Consider the following 14,303-nt stretch of genomic DNA (forward strand, 5'->3'; position numbering starts at 1 on the left):
AAAGTGAGACAACTGTAATGGAAAAACAAACCAAAATTTCTTAGTGGGGGAAAAAATGAAAATATGAAGAATGGAAATGCCAGTTCAGTGAATATTAGGACAAAGATTTTCCTTCACGTTGTATATTTTTCTCCCTATTTGATCCCTCCAGAGTTCGGCATTCTAAACAAGTAAGTAATGACATAAGTTCCTTTGCATAGAACTAATAAGACCAGTTGTCAACAGAGGTTCTTTTTTTTTTGACCAAGTCTTTGACTGGAATGTCAAGCCTAAAGGAAACATACTTGGGCTCAGATTGTTACCAGAAAGCCCTGAGGAACTGGGAATGACTTTCAAAGGTAATAAAAGCCCGTGAGATAAAAAGGTCTGGTACCATGGTTGGTTGTGCGGTCCACAGCAATCTTTCCAGGGAAGGAACGAAGGTTGTTTTCCTGAAAGATGGCTAGAAGGGACCTTAAGGCACAAGGAAAGACCAGAAAGACTTGGAAAAAACAGGTGTGTACAGGCAAGGATGAATGCCAGATATGTGGCACAGCTTCTGTGCCCTGAAGAACAGACTGAAGGTCACCCCAAATATTCCTTGGGTAAGTTCCAGCAAAGCAGAACTAAAGATCATAAGTGATCATTTGCTGCTCTTGTTATGTTTATGCAAACGAACAGGGTAAATTAAAAATGGACTAAATGTAGTCCCTTTAAAGACAAGGAGGGTAACCTTAGGGAGAAAAATTATTATTCAAGGAAAATCACAATGATCAGTTAGTAGAGTATAAAACAGGGCAACTAACCGTCTTAAAATTTCTTCTCCAGATTTAGAGACTTGTTTGCGGGTTATGTTACATAAATTAACACGTGTTTTTTGTTTTCAAAGGACATAAGCCTATGATCGCGTTACCTGAGTGATTATCTGTATGCATAAGCCTCACTTAATCCTCTCTGCAGCGCTGCCTCCTGAGACTCAACGGTTTGGCTGAACTAAATGTCTGGGTTGGGGAAGAACGGGGTCGTCTGTGGACTTCACTTTAAAACGGGTTTCTCTTTTCTATCCTAATGGCTTGGATAGAAAAGGCCCAGAGGTCTGAGAGGGGGAAAAACCTAAACTATTTCCCTCAGCCCAAACTAAGTATAATGGGCAAAAGGGTTTTGGACAGGCGAGGTGTGCCTAGCACACCTTCTTACAAAGAAGCCCTTTTTTTTTTTTTCTTTCCCTAATATGGAACATTGAAAAATTAATTCCTGCCTTCTGTCATCTAGTAGTTATGGATTGAATGATGTCTTTTAACCCTTTTCGCCAAATCTGTTGCCCCCAGAACACAACAAGGACACCAGCCTGTTAAACCAAGCACGCCGTTGACCGGAGACAGCCAACTGACCTGGAGTCTGCACGATCCTTCCCCATGTGGGAAAGCCACCCTCCCCTCCACACCCCCACTCTTATTAGGGTTTTCTGGACCCAAGGGTAGGTAGGACGACGACCATGTCCAGCTTGAAGCAGCTAGAGGAGCTTGAGACCTTCGCCCATTGTCCTTTACAAGATTACAAAGGGTCCTAATATTTGAGAGGGGGCGGATAGTTAATTTTTATGAACCAGGGGTATGGACTTGGGGGGGATTGCTGGGGGAGGGGGGTGCTGGGTGGAGGGGAACAAGGGGGAGAAAACTGGAACTGTTGTAACAATATAATCAATAAAAAACATTATAAAAAAAAAAAAAGACCTGTACTCAGAAAACTACATAACACTGAAGAAAGAAATTAAAGAAGATACAAATAAATGGAAGCATATGCCATGCTCATGGATGGGAAGAATCAACATCATTAAAATGTCCATACTACCCAAAGCAATTTATAGATTCAATGCAATCTTTATTAAAATACCAGCAACATATTTCACAGACCTAGAACAAATACTTCAAAAATTTATATGGAACCAAAAAAGAGCCCGAATAGCCAAAGCAATCTTGAGGAAGAACACAGTAGGAGGAATCACAATACCTGATATCAAACTATACTACAAGGCCACGGTAATCAAAATAGTCTGGTACTGGCATAAAAACAGACATATAGATCAATGGAACAGAATAGAGAGCCCAGAAATAAACCCAGGTTCATATGGTCGACTAATATTCGACAAAGGGCGAAAGAACATCAAATGGAGTGAAAAGAGCCTCTTCAACAAATGGTGTTGGGAGAACTGGACAGGGACATGCAAAAAAATGAAACTAGACCACCAACTTACACCATACACCAGAATAAACTCAAAATGGACCAAAGACTTAAATGTAAGCTGTGATACCATAAAAGTCCTAGAGGAAAACATAGGTAGGAAAATTTCAGATATCCCACGTAGCAACATTTTCACTGATATAGCTCCTAAGGCAAGGGAAATAAAGGAAAGAATAAACAAATGGGACTACATCAAACTAAAAAGTTTCTGCTCAGCTAAAGAAAATATCAGCAAGATGAAAAGGAAACCAGCCATATGGGAAAATATATTCGCCAATGACATCTCAGACAAAGGATTGATCTCCAAAATACATAAAGAACTCATACGACTCAACGCCAAGAAGACAGACACAACCCAATTAAAAAATGGGCAAAGGACCTGAACAAACACTTCTCCAAAGAAGACATGCAGAGGGCCCATAGACATATGAAAGAATGCTCAACATCACTAGCCATCAGAGAGATGCAAATAAAAACCACAATGAGATACCACCTCACACCAGTCAGAATGGCCATCATCAACAAATCAACAAACAACTTGTGCTGGCGAGGATGTGGGGAAACGGGAACCCTGGTGCATTGCTGGTGGGAATGCAGACTGGTGCAGCCACTATGGAAAACAGTTTGGAATTTCCTCAAAAAACTAAAGATGGAACTGCCTTTTGAACCAGCAATTCCATTGCTAGGATTATATCCAAAAAATCCTGAAACACCAATTCAAAAGAACCTATGCACTCCAATGTTCATAGCAGCACTATTCACAATAGCCAAGTGCTGGAAACAACCTAAATGCCCATCTGTAGATGAGTGGATCAAAAAACTGTGGTACATTTACACAATGGAGTTCTATGTAGCAGAAAGAAAGAAGGAACTTCTACCATTTGCAACAACATGGATGGAACTGGAGAGAGTTATGCATAGCGAAATAAGCCAGGCAACGAAAGAAAAATACCTTATGCTGTCACCTATTACAGGAAACTAATGAACAACACAAACAAATGAACAAAATTGAACCAGAGCTATGTAAACAAGAAGTAGACTAACAGTAACAAGGTTGGAGGTTGGAGGGAGGGAAGGGGTTAAGAAGGGGAAGGGTCAAGTCAAAAAACATATATAAATGACCCATGGACATGGGCAACTGAGTGGGGACTGAATGTGGGGGAAGGGAGGGGCAGGGTGCAGGGAAGCAAGAGGAGGAAAAAGTGAGACAACTGTCATGGAAAAAGAAACAAAAAAATTTTTTTTTAGTGGGGGAAAAATGAAAATATGGAGAATGGAAATGCCAGTTAAGTGAATATTAGGACAAAGATTTTCCTTCACGTTGTATATTTTTCTCCCTATCTGATCCCTCCAGAGTTTGGCATTCTAAACAAGTAAGTAATGACATAGGTTTCTTTGCATAGAACTAATAAGACCAGTTGTTAATAGAGGTTCCTTTTTTTCCCCTCTTGTTGACCAAGTCTTTGACTGGAATGTCAAGCCTAAATGAGACATGCTTGGGCTCAGGTTGTTACCAAAAAGCCCTGAGGAACTGGGAATGTCTTTCAAAGGTAATAAAAGCCCGTGAGATAAAAGGCCTGGTACCATGGTTGGTTGTGCGGTCCACAGCAATCTTTCCAGGGAAGGAACGAAGGTTGTTTTCCTGAAAGATGGGTAGAAGGAACCTTAAGGCACATTGGAAAACCAGAAAGACTTGGAAAGGACAGGTGTGTACAGGCAAGGATGAATGCCAGGTATATGGCTCAGCTTCTGTGCCCTGAAGAGGAGACTGAGGGTCACCCTAAATGTTCCTTGGGTAAGTTCCAGCAAAGCAGAACTAAAGATCATAAGTGATCATTTGCTGCTGTTGTTATGTTTATGCAAATGAACAGGATAAATTAAAAATGGACTTAATGTAGTCCCTTTAAGGACAAGGAGGGTAATCTTAGGGAGAAAAATTATTATTCAAGGAAAATCACAATGATAAGTAGTAGACTATAAAGTAGAGCAACTAACCATCTTAAAAGTTTCTTCTCATTTAAAATATGGTTTCACTTGAAAGTTAAACCACGTCTGTGATATCATCAAAGATATTCAAGTTGCAGGCAAGTAGAATGTCAAGTGCCTTGCAACTGGATGTCTCCCCAATAAGACAATCTTACAGATTTAGAGACTTGTTTGTGGGTTATGTTACATAAACTAACACGTGTTTTCTGTTTTCAAAGGGCATAAGCCTACGACCGCATTACTTGAGTGATCGTACGTATAAGCCTCACTTAATCCTCTGTGCAGTGCTGCCTCCTGGGGCGCAATGGGTTGTTGAAGAATGGGATGGTCTGTGGGCTTCACTTTAAAACTGCTTTCTCTTTTCTATCCTAATGGCTTGGACAGAAAGGGCCCAGAGGTCTGAGAGGGGGGAAACCTAAACTATTTCCCTCAGCTCAAACTAAGTATAATGGGCAAAAGGGTTTTGGACAGGTGAGATGTGCCTAGCACACCTCCCTCCAAAGAAGCCCTTTTTTTCTTTTTTTTTCCCTAATGTGGAACATTGAAAAATTAATCCCTGCCTTTGGTCATCTCGTAGTTATGGATTGAATGATGTCTTTTAACCTTTTTTGCCAAATCTGTTGCCCCCAGAACACAACAAGGATGCCAGCCTGTTAAACCAAGCACGATGTTGTCTGGAGACAGCCAACTGACCTGGAGTCTGCACGATCCTTCCCCATATGGGAAGGGCACCCTCTTCTCCACACCCCCACTATTATTAGGGATTTCTGGACCCAAGAGTAGATAGGACGATGACCATGTCCAGCTTGAAGCAGCTAGAGGAGCTTGAGACCTTCACCCATTGTCCTTTACAAGATTACAAAGGGTCTTAATATCTGAGAGGAAGGGATAGTTATTTTTTATGAACCATGTGTATGGACTTGGGTGGGGGGACTGCTGGGGGAGGGAGATGCTGGGTGGAGGGGAGTAAAGGGGATAAAATTGGAACTATTGTAACAATATAATCTATAAAATACATTAAAAAATCTTATTAATAAATATGCAAAGTCTCATCCTGAATTTCTGACTAAACTTTAGCCATACTACTCTGATTATATGAGGGGACACCTCCCCCTAAACTGGAATTATTTTCTGGAGGGCGGGCCCCTTGTAGTACAGGCTTCCCCTACTAGATGAGTGTTCTAGCGGCCCATCTGTATCAGTGTACCAGCTGGCATTGCTGTGAGAGGCTGTGTTGGGCTTCTTTGAATTTTTTTGAAGACTCTTTCAACGCATTTGCTCATTTAATGATGGATGATTTATAAGGACAGCTGTTAACGGTGTTCAATTGTTTTTGACCAAAAAATGGCATAACCCTCATGCCCCACCCTCTCTATACACCCAATCTCACCCCCAGTGACTTTGTTTTGTTTCTCTGTATGAAAAAACTCCTCAAAGGGAAATGTTTTACTGATTTGGAAGAGCTGAAGAAAAAAGGCATCAAAACCAACAAATTTGAAAACTGTTTTGATCAATGGAAAAAACATGTTGATAGATGTATTGCATAACATGGAGAGACTTTGAAGGTGACTGAAGTTTAAACATGTAAGAATAAATACATATGGTAATTTTTTATAAAAAATTACTGATATTATTATTGTTATTATTATTAAACTCTAAGGTGCAATACTTTAATAGAAGCCATTGTTGGATGGTTGGAATTCAAAATAAATATATCTTGCTTTACCACTTACTATGTTCATGACTTAGACTCTATAACAAGTGTTAGAAGACTTTCTCTAAAAGAAAGTAAATAGTTTAGGCTTTATAGGGAATATAGTTGTTGGTTTTTTATGTCACATACTTTTCTTTGTTTCATTTTCTCCAATCTTTTAAACATGTCAAAACCACTGTTAGCTCTCAGGTAGTACAGAAACAAGCCACAGGTAGGTTTGCCAACCACTAGTTTAAAGAAAATACTTTTTTAGCTTCTCTATGGCCTAGTTATTCTGTATGTAAAATGGAAATACTTTTAGTACTTTCCTCAGAATGTTGTGGTGAGGATTAAATAATTGACATATACAAGTTAAAACCAGGGCTGACTCGTGGCACTCAATAAATATTAGTGATGGAGCTTTTTGTTTTGTTATAATGCACCATACATATTCACCCATCTACTGACAAATATATTTAGAGATAAAACACACCAATAACTGCAAATGAGCACAGTATAAACTAATAACAAATTTTATAGTGTTGGGGTATACAAGAAATGAGGTGGAACAGGGTTCAGTGAGAGGAAGCTTTGCACAAAAGAAGAACATGAGCTTATGAGTCAAGCAGATTGAGTTTCAATTCTGAGTCTACCACTTTGTAGCTTTTGTGATCTCAGGAAAGTTATTTCACCTCTCTCTGTGCCATAATTTACTCATGTATAAAAATTAAATACTAATAAGACTGCCTGATAGGGTTGATCTGAGTGCTAAAAGAGGATGCAAGTCAAGAGACTGGTACATCATAAGAGCTCAGTAAATGGCAGTTGCTATTATTTTTCATTTCTTTTCATTTATATTAAATGCCTCTGAGGCTCTCTCTCCAAAATAGCCAATCCATTACTTAGGGGTAAATAGCAATTGTTTGATTGTGATTTCACTATTAGTTAGCTGCCATGACCTACTCAGTAACTCACAACAACCAGTGTATATAAAAAAAACAAGTATTGACTGGTTAAGTAAGCCTAAAATGTTGATTCAATAGCCCTGGATATACTCACAGTTTGATTATGATTTATTTCAGTTATGTACTGCATTTCTTAATATATTTGACAGAAAAATGATTGAATCTTAATTATTTAGTTTTAAGTTTATGCCCAGAGGCTACTGAGCTTCAATTTAGCTCTGTTGTTGAGTTGATTTGGCATTCCCTCCCCTGTCAAGCTAATACTAGATTTCACCTTCTCATCCTAGGTGATTACTAACACAGATGCCAATTCGAAGCAAGCCTTTGGGCTCCTGATAAGAGCTACTCAAGTCTGGATCAAGAAGTCAAATCACAGTCAATCCCCATTTAGTCGTCCATGTCCATGGGTCATTTATACTAGTTCTTTGACTAGACCCTTCCTCTTCTTTCCCCCATCTTCCCTCTTCCCCCTCTTCTCTGGTCACTGACTGTGGGAGAGGGGGGAGGTGGGTGGAGAAGAGGAGAACAAAGGGGGAAAATGGGACAACAGTAATAGAAAAACAAATTTAAAAAAGAAGTCAAATCATAATGTGAGTGTATGGGCAGCCTGAAGACACTGGGGATGCTATTTACAAAGAGTTTGAAAATAGAAATGTATAATTATGATTATCTTTTAACTAACAAGTTTGAGTTTTAACAGAATATGGACTTATATTGCAAGACTACCTACTATGCACCACACACACATAGTTGATGGAACCAAAGCACAGAGAGAACAAGCAACTTATCCAAAGTCATATAGCTAACAGATGTATGAAGGAAGAGCAAATCAACTGGTCCTCCCTCCCAATTACTTATTCAGTCTTTGTGTTTAATTAAATGATATACTAAATTGTGATCTCTCATATCCTCAAAAAATACTTAAGGAGGGTCCCATTCGTAACTGTCAAGTTTTAGTTCTGTTTAGCCCTCGAGAAAGAGAATGCCTAATAATTACCAAATTACTTGGATTCACTATTTATGAAGAAAAATTTATCCCCTTATGATCTGTAGGTTTCTGGAAGGCAAGGGCCATGATTTTCTTGCTTAGTGCTGTATTCCCAGTGTCTAGCAAAATTCTTGTCACATTTTAGATGTCTGATGCATATTTCATTAATATCTAATAACATGAATGATAATTTAAAATCCTAGAAAAAGGAACATAAGGTTTAAACTCCTGATCATGACTCCTTCACAGTGATACATTGGATATCTGAGGAGTCCAGGAGCAATGAATATGTATACAAGGACTACTTCACTTAATCTTTTGGGAATAGATTGCTGAAAATCCCAGCTGAGCAATGCTCCAGTGTGTGTAGAATCATCTCAGTGAATGTTCTGATGTTCCATTCACATCACTCTTTCAAAACTGAAAGATTTATCCCCTCAACTGCTAGGAGTGTTGGCTGCAGTGTAGCCCTCAATTTTCATCTCTCAACAGAAATTGCCTCAGCTGAGGAGATTCACCTTGCCAAAGGTCATATCCTGTTCCTGGGGCAGCCCACGTCTGGTGAATAATTGCTGAGGTGGTATAAGAGCCTGGTTCTCCTGCTCAAACTCAGAAAGCTCTAAAGAACCATCCCAGCTTCAAAATACTTTATGGTATTGATTGAAGTCTCTGTTGAGACTATCACAGGCCAAGCTCTCCCTCTACCCAATCCTGCTTTCTTCCTTTCCCTTCCACCTATGTTGATCCCAAAGACACTCCTTAATAAACATCTGCATGCTCATTTGTATTTTAGCATCTGCTTCCTGGAGAATCCAAGGTCTGAAAAATCCTACCACATCTTCTTTCCTCATAGCACATTCCCCTCATACAGGCAATCTCTTCCTTGCCACTCCAAGCCTTCCATTGTCCAAGACAAGATTTATGTAAATGTTCCAATCAAATATGAGATATAGCCAATCACAAAGACACAAAGAGGAGGAAGGAAGCTTATGTGATTTGTGGAATGTCATACAGCTATTAAGTAATGAAACCAAGATTTGAACCCATGCAGTCTGTCAGTAAAAACACCTTCTAGAATCTTCCAATTTTCCCTCAGGATCATCATGAGGAACCTAATGTCTATGGCTATGTGCCAATTTCATTACAATGTTGATATATTGTGGTATGTACCTCTTACCCTCTTCACTTATTTTGCCCATCATCCCACGTCCTTCCCCTTTGGCAACCACCACTTTGTTTTCTATATCTGTGAGTCTGTTTCTGTGTTGTTTATTTTTTTTAGATTTCACATACAAGTGAAATATGTCATATTTGTATTTCAGTGTCTGACTTATTAGATTCAGCACAATACCCTATAGTTCTATCATGCTGTTGTAAATGGTAAGATTTTGTTCTTTTTAATGGCCAAGTAATATTCCATTGTATATATGTACCACCACTTTTTTAATCTGCTCTTGTACTGATGAGCCCTTAGGTTGATTTCATATCTTGGCTGTTGTCAATAATGCTGTAATGAACATGATAGTATGTGTATCTTTTCAAACTAGTGTCTTCAGTTTCCTTGGGTAAAAACACAGAAGTGGAATTGCTGGATCATATGTAGTTCTATTTTTAATTTTTTGATGAACCCTCATTCTACTTTCCATAGTGGCTGTACCAATATACATTCCCACAATGTGTCTTATATTTACTTTTCATAAGTGCACCATTTTTTTTTACCACAGTCAAAACACATAGATTAAATTTCTCATAAAATAAAAGCAATACTACATATGACAACCAAGTTTTTTAAACCTCTTTTTTGACTCTTAGTTGTTCTTAACACAAATGAAAATTGCATTGAGTTAGTATTTTAAATTATTATATTTCCTGAGTAGAATTGTTTACATTAATAGTTTCACTCCTTCAAAAATTATTTTATAATTCTTTTGCATTCTGTCATAGAGGTGTTTTCCTGTTATAGATTCTTAGAATTCAACTGCATAGCTTGTTCATTATATGTAATATTAAAATTTATTATTGTCATTATGTTGTATTACATTAAGCCAATTTGCCATCATAGGTACTTGAATAATTTATTAATTCTAAAACTTGATTCTCTTTCCTTTGCAATTGCTTTTTTTTTTTTTTTTTGGAGGCTTATTTTAGCCTTTCAGTCTTCCTTAAATATACTTTAGCTAGGTTTTGTCACAAACCTAAATATATTCAGACTCTAGGCAGATATGCTAAATAAGCAAAGCAGGACTGTTATAAGACAATATAGAGTGGTGGAGTGTACAGGAAAGGGGAGATAAGCCTTATTGAACAATGTTTTTAAAAGAGAAAACAAGAAAACTAAAACACTCTAAGCAGAATCAAAGTATATTTGCTGACAAATTCCTTATTTTTTAGACTATGCTTTAAACATGATATGGCATAGAGATTTCCATGGCATGGGTAGTACCTCTGCTACAGCCAGACTATACCCTTTATTCAGCAGGAGGGGATTAGGTATAAAAATCTTAGGTGTGAAAAATGACAGGCCAGTGGGGATGGAAAAGAAGCTGGACTTGAATAATTATGGGGCAAAACTAGGACCAGAACAGGTCTATAGAGATGAATTTGGCTCCAGACCTGGCCACTGATATGGTTACAGCATCCACATCATAGCATTCAAGGGTCATGATTAACACAGTTGGGAGTGATCAGTGTTGATAGTCAATAAGGCCTTATATGATGTATAGAACATAACAGTGGGCATTCTGAGGTATAGTGATGTAGAAAATCAGCTCAGCATGAATGCTAGGGGTGGGTTGGGGGTGCATATATCCATTTGGTTGACAAATAGGCATAAGGAAAATTGGATCCAACTGTTCAGGTAAGTTGGCTTACATGATGTTAACAGAGCATCAGGATTTTAAGTTCTTCACAGGTTTCTAGGGATGTGCAGTACAAATTGGTGAAAGGTGGTGAAGTGGTTAACTAAAGAAAATTTTTGCATGACCCAGGGTCATGGACGACTTTATGGAGATTGACTTAAGGAGGAGAGAGGGTGGGGCTGGGTGGAGGTGGGGAAAGGGAGAAAAAGCAAAAATAGTTGTAACAGCATAAACAATAAACAAATTAAAAAAAACAGAGGAATCACTGTGATTGATAGAGGTTGGGCATAAATGCAGCAGAACAGTGAATGCCTGTAAAGCAGTGGATACTAAGTACCCAAGACACACCTCCAGTCACATGAGGTACCATACTTAAGACTGCAACAGTAACTCTAGATCCCACCCAATTGTGAAGATGAGATTCCTGAAATCCTGCCAGGCTAGTTAACTATAGACTCATATAGGTTGGGGGGGGGGCTAAACCTACAGCTGGAAAGTATTATGGGAGCAATTAAGTGGGGCTGGAGCTAGAGCTAAGAAAGTTAGACAATGACAAGCCGTCAGCTGCTTTGAGTTTGAGCCTGCTGTTCATCTTGTTGAAAGTGTTTTGTCTTCTTTGTACACACAGGAGAGAGCCCCTTTCTCTGACTGTTTTTCTCTGAAGTCATTGGGCTTATGTTATGAAAGTTTAATTCAACCCCCAAGACATACTTCAACTGCCTTGCATGCTAGCTTAGAAGGATAAGAAGCTTCTATAGATTATCTGGGTAAGGGTTATAGGGATTAACCCAACTTTACTGCTAGGCTCTGAGGAATATAATGATCAGTGAATGTAGTAAACTCAGGGGTAATGTGACCCAGTCATGATATTGGCAGTGCTTTTCATATAGTGGGTATGGCATAAGAATAAGTTTCCCACGTAGATATTCTGCATTCAAATGGAAGGCAATGTCTTAGTGCTGGGTTGCATGTCACAATTGGCATAGGATCCAAGCTAACACCTGGTAATTGAAAACAGGGTCCAGCTATTAGATGAGGGATTGGCAATGACTAAGTAGAGAACTAGGACTCCATCCAATCAGAGAGGGGAGTTTGGGCACAGCTCCAAAGAGGGACTAAACTAGCTATAAAGGAACTGCAGCATATACCCAGTGTTTATGGTGAGGTGGATATTTGGGTGCTTAGACCAGCGAGACCAGTTCCAGACACCACCCACCGATGCGAATGTTGTTTCTGATATTCTGCCAATTTGGACCAATATTACAATATGACCTGAGCAGCAAAAAACCTATAATTTTATAAAATAGTACTTGTATGACTTCTGGCCAAGATGGAGGTCTAGACAGGCATATTGTGTCTCCTTCCACAACTAAGAAGAAATACAACTACCTGAAAACTAGAGAACCAGAAGTTCCAGAAAAATCAAGCTGCATGGAAGTCCAACAAACAAAGATATAAAAAAGAAGTACTCATCCAGACAGGTAGAAGGTGTGGAGCTGGGGCAGAGAGGACACGGTGTGGTGGCAGCAGTAGCGGTGGCAGTGGCAGGCTGGCAGAAAGTGCAGTCACACACTTTAAAAAGTAGGGAGGGACACCTGGGAAGCGCTCCCAGTACCAGACCAGACCGCACAGCTCACTGTCTCAGCAACAGGGAAAATAAAGCCTCATTGCTTCTGACTGTGCAAACCAGTGGGGGTTGGGGCGGAGGAAGAAACAGCCGATCTCTCAGCAGAATCTGCTTGTTTAAAGGGCCCCCATGGTCCTAGAACATCCGTAGACCCACACACTCTGGGAAGGACAGCCAGGGCAACAGCTAGAGAGGTGCCAGTCTCATATGGAAGTAGAAGTGCCTGGAAAAAGGGCGAGTGCTGAGCAAGCGCTACTGTTCCCTCTCTGACCCCTCCCCCACATACAGCGCCACAACATGGTGAAACAGGTCACCATGTGCTGATGAATACCTAAGACTCCACCCTTTACAATGTAACAGGAACAACAGCTCTACCTAAGACACAGAGGCAAACAAACACAGGAGTCGGTCAAGATGAGGAGACAGAGAAGTATGGTCCAAAAGGGGGAACGAATCAAGGTTCCAGTGGGAGAACTAAGCGATGAGGAGTTAGAAGATGTAACAGAAAAGAGATAGCCAACCTAACAGGCATAGAGTTCAAAACACTGGTGAAAAAAATGCTCACATGCTTAACAGATATGCTTAAGTATGACAAACGCATAAGGGAAGAAGTGAAGGCTATGCTAAATGAAACAAAGGAAAATCCACACAAAAACAATGGTGAAGGGAAGAAAACTGGGGTTCAAATCAATGACTTGGAACACAAGGAAGAAAAATCAGTCAAATAGTACAGAATGAGGAAACAAAAATTGAAAAAGTGAGGAGAGGCTTAGGACTCTCTGGGATTACTTTAAACATGCCAACATCCAAACCATAGGGGAACCAGAAGGAGAATAGGAACAGCAAGAAATTTAAAACTTATGTGAGAAAATAATGAAGGAGAACTACCCAAATTTGGTGAAGGAGATAGACATACAAGTCCAAGAAGCACAGAGAGTCCCAAACAAGCTAGACCCAAGGAGAACCATACCAAGACACATCAACATTAAAATGTCAGAGGTTTAAGAGAAAGAGAGAATCTTAAAAGCAGCAAGAGAAAAGCAGAGAGTTACCTATAAAGGGGTGGCTATAAGACTATCAGCCTATTTCTCAAAAAACACTTTCAGGCAAGAAGGGGCTGGCAAGAAGTATTCCAGGTGATGGAAAGCAAGGATTTACAATCAAGATTACTCTATCCAGCAAAGCTATCATTTAGAATGAAAGGTCAGATAAAATGCTTTTCATACAAGGTAAAAGCTAAAGGAGTTCATCATCACCAAGCCATTATTATATGAAATGTCAAAAGGACTTATTTAAGAAAAAGATAAAAACTATGAACACTAAAATGACAACAAACTCACAACTATCAACAACTGAATCTAAAAAATAAATACAAAATCCAACTAAGCAAACCAGATAGGAACAGAAGCACAGGTATGGGGATCATTTGGAGGGTTATCAGCTGGGAGGGGGAAGAGGGAGAAATGGGGAAATGGTGCAGGGATTAAGAAGCATAATTGGGGCAAGTAATGTGAGGGGGGTCCGGAAGATGGCGGCAGAGTAGGTAGTGGTGTTGTCTGCTCACTTCCATCACGGAAGGACTTGGGGTGTAAACACAGAGAGGAGTGAGTGAGTGAGTGCAGATTTCAGGCAGCGCAAACAGGGAAGGGAGTGTGGGAGCAGCACGCAGAAAGTTTGGCCGTGCACTCCAGGCTGAGTCGCTGGGCCTCCAGGACTGGTACATCTGCCATACTGCACCCAAGGGGGCAGCTGCTAACTGGCTTGTTAGCCAGGAGCTGCTTGAAGGCTTCCTCCTGCCAGGGGTGTGCTGTTCAGTGAAGTCTCACAGGGAGACAACGAGAGGGTTTGGCTGAAAAGACCAGAGGTATGGGAGGACAGTGAACAACCCGAACTGGGAGAAACTATATGAACTTAGTCTAGGTTGGGACCCGCTTGGCTGTAACGCAAGACTGAAAGCTCTGTGCTC

The sequence above is a fragment of the Furipterus horrens genome, unplaced genomic scaffold (genome assembly GCF_987537825.1).
Source record: "Furipterus horrens unplaced genomic scaffold, mFurHor1.1.pri manual_scaffold_17, whole genome shotgun sequence".
In the NCBI taxonomy this organism is placed as follows: Eukaryota; Metazoa; Chordata; class Mammalia; order Chiroptera; family Furipteridae; genus Furipterus; species Furipterus horrens.